The sequence below is a fragment of the Dromiciops gliroides genome, chromosome 3 (genome assembly GCF_019393635.1).
Source record: "Dromiciops gliroides isolate mDroGli1 chromosome 3, mDroGli1.pri, whole genome shotgun sequence".
NCBI lineage: Eukaryota > Metazoa > Chordata > Mammalia > Microbiotheria > Microbiotheriidae > Dromiciops > Dromiciops gliroides.
In genome coordinates this window covers 625786489-625793370 of record NC_057863.1, presented here as the reverse complement: position 1 = coordinate 625793370, position 6882 = coordinate 625786489, and the positions used below count along the sequence as shown (strand labels likewise).

The following is a 6882-nucleotide window of genomic DNA, read 5'->3' as shown; positions in this document are numbered from 1 at the left end:
TCTGAAGCTTGGGATACTGCAGCCTGGAAATAGAGCCCCACTTTAAGGAGTTAAAAGTCTAGTAAAAGAAAGGCAAGATGAGCTGACAGAGAAAGGTGAGGACCATAGAAAGTTTCTTCAGTGACAAGGAAGATCGAGGTCCACCCTCAGAGGAAGATGTCAACATCAGGCCCCTATATCTAAAGCTTCTGATAAAAATATGAATTGGTCTCAGGCCATAGAGGTGCTCAAAAAGGACTTTGAAGATAAAGTTAGAGAGGTAGAGGAAAAAATGGAAAGAGAAATGAGGGAGATGCAGGAAGGACATGAGAAAAAAGTCAACAGCTTGAAAAGTCAAATTGGCCAAATGGAAAAGGAGGTACAAAAGCTCTCTGATGAAAATAATTGCCTAAGAATTAGGATTAAACAAATGGAAGCCAGTGACTTTATGAGAAACCAAGACACAATAAAGCAAATCCAAATGAATAAAAAAATAGAGGGTTGCTCTCTTTCCCTGTCGCCGCTGAATCGAGCGGGAGGCGGAGGCTCCCGGGTGTTTTCAAGATTTAGTTTCACTCGTGAACCGCTGCCATGACCGAGGAAGGCATTGCTGCTGGGACTTAGTGGGACTTAGTGCTGAAGACCGCACTCATCCATGATGGCCTAGCTTGTGGAATTCGTGAAGCCACCAAAGCCTTGGACAAACGCCAAGCCCATCTTTGTGTTCTTGCTTCCAACTGTGATGAACCTATGTACGTAAAATTGGTTGAAGCCCTGTGTGCTGAGCACCAAATTAACTTGATTAAGGTTGACGACAACAAGAAGCTGGGTGAGTGGGTAGGCCTCTGTAAAACTGACAGAGAGGGGAAGCCCCGCAAAGTGGTTGGCTGCAGTTGTGTTGTTGTTAAAGACTATGGCAAGGAATCTCAGGCCAAAGATGTCATCCAAGAATATTTTAAATGCAAGAAATGAGTAAATAAAAGCCTTGGTCTGAAAAAAAAATAGAGGGCAATGTGAAATATCTTCTGGGAAAAACTGCTGACCTGGAAAATAGGTCCAGGAGAGATCATTTGAAAATTATTGGTCTACCTAAAAACCATGATCAAGGAAAGAGCTTAAATATCATCTTCCAAGAAATTGTCAGGGAAAATTGCCCCGATATTCTAGAAGCAGAAGATAAAATAGAAATTGAAAGAATCCACCGATCACCTCCAGAAAGACAGATAAGGAATCTGAGGCCTTTGTACCACATCATAGACCATAGAAAGGAGCCCAGTCAGACTCTTTGTGTGAAGGGACCAGATACAAAAGGCCCAGAAGTCTCCCAGAAGTCTATCTGATCACTAAAATGAAAGGCTCATGGCATTGCTGTCCAAACTGTAAGTTAAACTTTGGAGTTCATGTCTACGGAAATCTAACTCTGATGGACCATAGACCCTGGAAATTTGGAAATCATCATCTTTCAAGTGATCCCAACCTTGGCAAACTGATGGAGGATGACCTTGGTGAAGTTACATGTGGCTACGATAAAATGCCAAACTTCCATATATACAAATCTGCAGCAAAATCTCAACTGCTCAAACTCTGAACTATGACCCTAAATTCCAGTAATATCTTTTTTCCTTTACCCTCATTAGGGGGGCAGCTAGGTGGCACAGTGGATAGAGCACTGGCCCTGGAGTCAGGAGGACCTGAGTTCAAATCCGGCCTAAGACACTTAACACTTACTAGCTGTGTGACCCTGGGCAAGTCACTTAACACCAATTGCCTCACCCCCCCCCCAAAAAAATAGATAACCACACTAGGACCAAAGCAAGGGGCTACAGATTCCTGCTATCCAGAATCGGACATGCAGCTGGATGGTCAGCCCAAAGAACTGGTCCATCTGTCCAAGATCCATGTACCAAGGGATTGGGCTCACACCCAAGCAGGAGGAAAGCAGGCTGGTCTACCTTCAGGAAACATGGCGGCCTCTTCATTTACACCACGCTTCTTTCTGAAACAAAAAAAACATCTTTTTTAGGATCATAGGTCTGGAGCTGGAAGGATTTAGGCCTCTAGAATCTTTTGGGTGGTTATTGTGACATTTAAAATTAAATGTGTGGTTGCCTTATTCCTGTCCCAAGTGTAGGGAATGCTAGCTAGGGTTTACTTATAAATTAGAAGCTTTAGCACCAGTTCTTGGGCATTAAGCATTTATTAGAAAAAAGAAGGGGGCAGCTACATGGCACGGTGGATAAAGCACCAGCCCTGGATTCAGGAGGACCTGAGTTCAAATCTGGCCTCAGATACTTGACACTAGCTATGTGACCCTGGGCAAGTCACTTAACCCTCATTGTACTGAAAAAAAAAAAGAAAGAAAGAAAGAAAAAAGAGAATACCTGGGTTAGAAAGTTAAGAAAAGGCCTACCTAGCCTAATGTTTCAGCCTTGCCTGGTTCTTCCTCAATTTCTCCACCATCTGGCTGTTTGAGAGACAAACTGAGTGTGGAAGCTCCCTCTGCGTCCCAAGGAGAGGTGGTCCTTCCACACTGCTTCAAGCTAATTGGCTAGCATCACCCAACTCCATTGGTTCACTGGACTTGAGTGTGGTCCTGTGTTGAGGTCACAGTACACAGTCTCTGAGAATACACCCTCCTGAGGGCCAGGCAAGTGTGGCTTCAATTGAATTAACTTTAAGTGAATTAATCAGTGAAGTCAGTCAGTCTCAGTCAATCCAATCAATCCAAATCAATCCCCTTTAGCTAGGCCTTTGGGCATTGGTAAAGCCCATTATTTTCTTACATTCCCAAATCCAACGTCCTCATTTTCCATATGGGGAAACTGAGGCTGAGAGCTGTCTAGTGACTTGCCTAATAATAATAATAATAATAAATAACATGTATATAGTACTTACTATTTGTCAGATACTGTGTTTTACATGATTTAACAAATGTTTTCTCATGTGATACTCTAGTAAGTGTCTGAAACAGGATTTAAACTCACACTGCCTTATATATATATATTTTTTCCTTCGGTAAGGCAATTGGGGTTAAGTGACTTGCCCAGGGTCACACAACTAGTAAGTGTTAAGTGTCTGAGGTCGGATTTGAACTCAGGTCCTCCTGACTCCAGGGCCAGTGCTTTATCCACTGCGCCACCTAGCTGCCCCTTATATTTTTATTAAAAATAACTATCACAGGGGCAGTTAGGTGGCGCAGTGGATAGAGAACTGACCCTGGATTCAGGAGGACCTGAGTTCAAATCAAACCTCAGACATATGACACTTACTAGCTGTGTGACCCTGGGCAAGTCACTTAACCCTCATTGTCCTGCCCCCCCCCCAAAAAAAACCTATCACATCTATTTGAAGCTTTAAGAGTTACAAAGTGGGGCAGCTAGGTGGCGCAGTGGATAGAGCACTGGCCCTGGAGTCAGGAGGACCTGAGTTCAAATCCGGCCTCAGACACTTAACACTTACTAGCTGTGTGACCCTGGGCAAGTCACTTAACCCCAATTGCCTCACTAAAAACAAAAAACAAAAAAGAATACAAAAAGAGTTACAAAGTGCTTTGTACATATCATCTCATTTGATCCTCACTGCAATGTTTGGACTCCATTGTCTGAGAGTTTAACATTGAACAAGGTCAAATGGTAGATGCTATTATTATCCCCCATTTTCCAGATGAGGAAACGAAGGCAGAAGTGGAGTGACTTGCCTAGGATCATGCAGTTAGTAAGTGTCCAAGGCCAGATTTGAACTCAGGTCCTCCAGACTCCAGGCTCGGCATTCTATTTATTGTACCACCTAGTTGCTTGGCTCTCATTCTTATATATTTCCATCAATCGCCTACAAACCCTGGATATTAGAGATATATCAGTATATTTAATGCAAAAGCTTCCCCCCCACCACAATATCCAAGTAAACAATATTGCTAGTCACCACAAAAGAAATGATAAGATTCATGGTAGCTGTGAGAATAAGCTAAAGCCTATTAGCCAGTGATATCTTTGTGTGCAAAAGGGAATCTAAAAGATGTAAGAGATATAGGACTAGGAACATATATGGGTCAGTCACCTACAGAGGATGAGGAGTAACAGATGGACAGTCCTGAGACTTAACTGGCACTCTTGTAATGACAAGAGACCCCAAGGAAGGACCCCCCCCCCCAACACTTACTGAAGGATATGGAAAGTCTCAGAAGTAGGGAAAGCATGATTGGGTTTGAACTGCCCCACTAGATGGAGGCCCCCATCGATGAGATCTTAGAGCCACGGAAACACTGAAATATTAGGTATTTCTTACACATAGAACATAGCTCAAGCAATAAATCAGTGTTCAACCATTTATTAAAGTACCTACTCTGTGCCAAGCGTGGTTTTAGCCACTGGTGAGAAACAAAGAATGGCACAATCCCTACCCTGAAGAATCTTACACTCTAATGGAGGAGGCAACATATACATATGTAATTATGTACTGAATAAATACAAGGTCAGTATGGGAGAGTACAAGGAAATGGGAAGATCAGGAGTGGCTTCAGGCAGGAGGTGGTAGGGGAGCTGCCCTGAAGGGAGGGCTTCTACAAGGCAGAGGTGAGGAGGGGAGTGTGTTCCAGGCATGGGAGACAGCCAAGCCAAGGCACAGAGATGAGACTAGGAGTCCTCAACAAGCATTTATGACAGACCTACTGTGTGCTAGGAACTGTGCGAAGATTACTAAAAGAAGCTCCCCCGCCAAAAAAAAAAAAAATCTCTGCTATCAAGAACTTCATCGTCTAATGAGAGTCTCCTGAAATACAACTGTACAAATCAGATGTATACAGGAGAAACTGATGATAATCACTGCCTCTCCTCTGCCATCTTCAAAACTGATGATAACCAACAGAGGGAGACACCAGTATTAATTGGGATGGGGAAAAGCTACTTGTGAAGAAAGTTGGAACTTGAAGGAAAGCGAGGAGGCAGAGATGAGGAGGAAGAGAATCCCAGGCATGGGAAATGGCCAGTTCAAATCACCAAATCACAGATGACTGAGGGGAAAGAAAGGGAGGAGAGGAGATTTAAAGTTTAAAAAGATTGGGGCAGCTAGGTGACGCAGTGGATAAAGCACCAGCCCTGGATTCAGGAGTACCTGAGTTCAAATCTGGTCTCAGACACTTACTAGCTGTGTGACCCCGGGCAAGTCACTTAACCCCCATTGCCCTGAAAAACAAAACAAAACAAAAAAGTTTAAAAAGATTGGAGGGGCAGCTAGATGGTGCAGTGGATAAAGCACTGGCCCTGGATTCAGGAGTACCTGAGTTCAAATCCAGCCTCAGACACTTACTAGCTGTGTGACCCTGGCCAAGTCACTTAACCCCAATTGCCTCACCAAAGAAAAAGAAAAAGGTAAAAAGATTGGAAAGGTAGGAGGGGGCCAAGTTAGAAAGAGCTTGGAAATCCAAACAGAAGGCTATGTGTGATGAACAGCAAAGAATGCCAACTTGGCTCTATCAGGGATACTCAACCTTCCTCATTCTCCATTCCTCTTGGCTTCCAGTAAACTTGACCATACTCCTTATTCAGTATGAGAGGAAACAAATTCTAGAGGCCACCATGTCTATGCAGATAAGAAATAAGGAGACTGACTTATGAATGTACTGCAGACACTGTTCTAGGCATTGAAGATACAAAGACAAAAGTGCAACAGTTTCTGTTTTAGAGAGTCTACATTCTATCTGGGAAAACAACATGTACATATACAAATATTTATGAAATAAATACAAGACAAAAGCAAAGTGCTTTCTTTCAGTGGGCAAGAGCTCACTGCTTTGTAAGGTGCGCTGTTGTATCATTAGATACCTCCAATGATTTGTTCGTTTTTATTGAGCCAAAATCAGCTTCCCTGCAACCTGGACCTTTTAGTCCTAGTTATATTCTCTGGAAAGAAAAGAGGAGTTTGAGATTCCAAAAGAACTGATGAACAAAACAAACAAACAAACGGTACTGAAGAGTAGCTTTTTGGAAAGACCAAAGGTTCCATGGGGCTTCATGGAGTTAGGTTCCTAACTCTGTGGTCTCCACACGCCCCCTGGTGGGAATTTGGTGCAAAGCGCCATCTCCAGGTGAGTGGGACCCCAGATTAAGCAGGCTGAAGAGAGCCAGTCAATTTGCCTTGTTGAAATGGCAAAGTTCTATTGCCAACCCCAAACTTCTCTGAGAACCAAAGGTCCACCTTTTGAACAGCAGTGTCAAAATGATGTTGTATAGCTGAGTCATAGAGTACAGCCCTCTCCGAAGAATTGAAAATGAGTTACATCGAGGCAGCTAGGTGGCGCAGTGGATAGAGCACCAGCCCTGGAGTCAGGAGTACCTGAGTTCAAATCCGGCCTCAGATACTTAACACTTACTAGCTGTGTGACCCTGGGCAAGTCACTTAACCCCAATTGCCTCACTTTAAAAAAAGAAAAAAAAAAGAAAATTAATTACATCCTTCAGAACTCTGATGAATACAGTGATCAATCCCCATCCCAAAGGACTCATGGTGAAACGTAGTAACCACCTCCAGAAAGAGAGGTGATGGATTCCTAGGGCAGAATGAGGCATAGATAGATGGAGAGATAAATGGAGAGAAAGAAATAGACAGAGGTAGGTAGATGACAGAGAGATAGAGAGGTAGATAGAGAGATGATAGATAGATGATTGATAGATGATGGATGGATGATAGAAAGATAGATGACAGAGAGATAGGTAGAGAGGTAGAGAGGTAGATAGATAGATAGATAGATAGATAGATAGATAGATAGATAGATAGATAGATAGATAGATAGATAGATAGATAGACAGATGATGGGTGGATAGATTGGAAAGGTAGAGAGGTAGATAGATAGATGATAGATGACAGAGAGATTGGTAGATAGATAGATAGATAGATAGATAGATAGAT

General features: G+C 42.9%; 1 pseudogene; it reads left to right on the top strand.

Moving 5' to 3' along the window:
* Positions 1 to 570: 570 nt before the first annotated feature.
* Positions 571 to 981, top strand: LOC122746200 (annotated as a pseudogene).
* Positions 982 to 6882: the final 5901 nt, after the last annotated feature.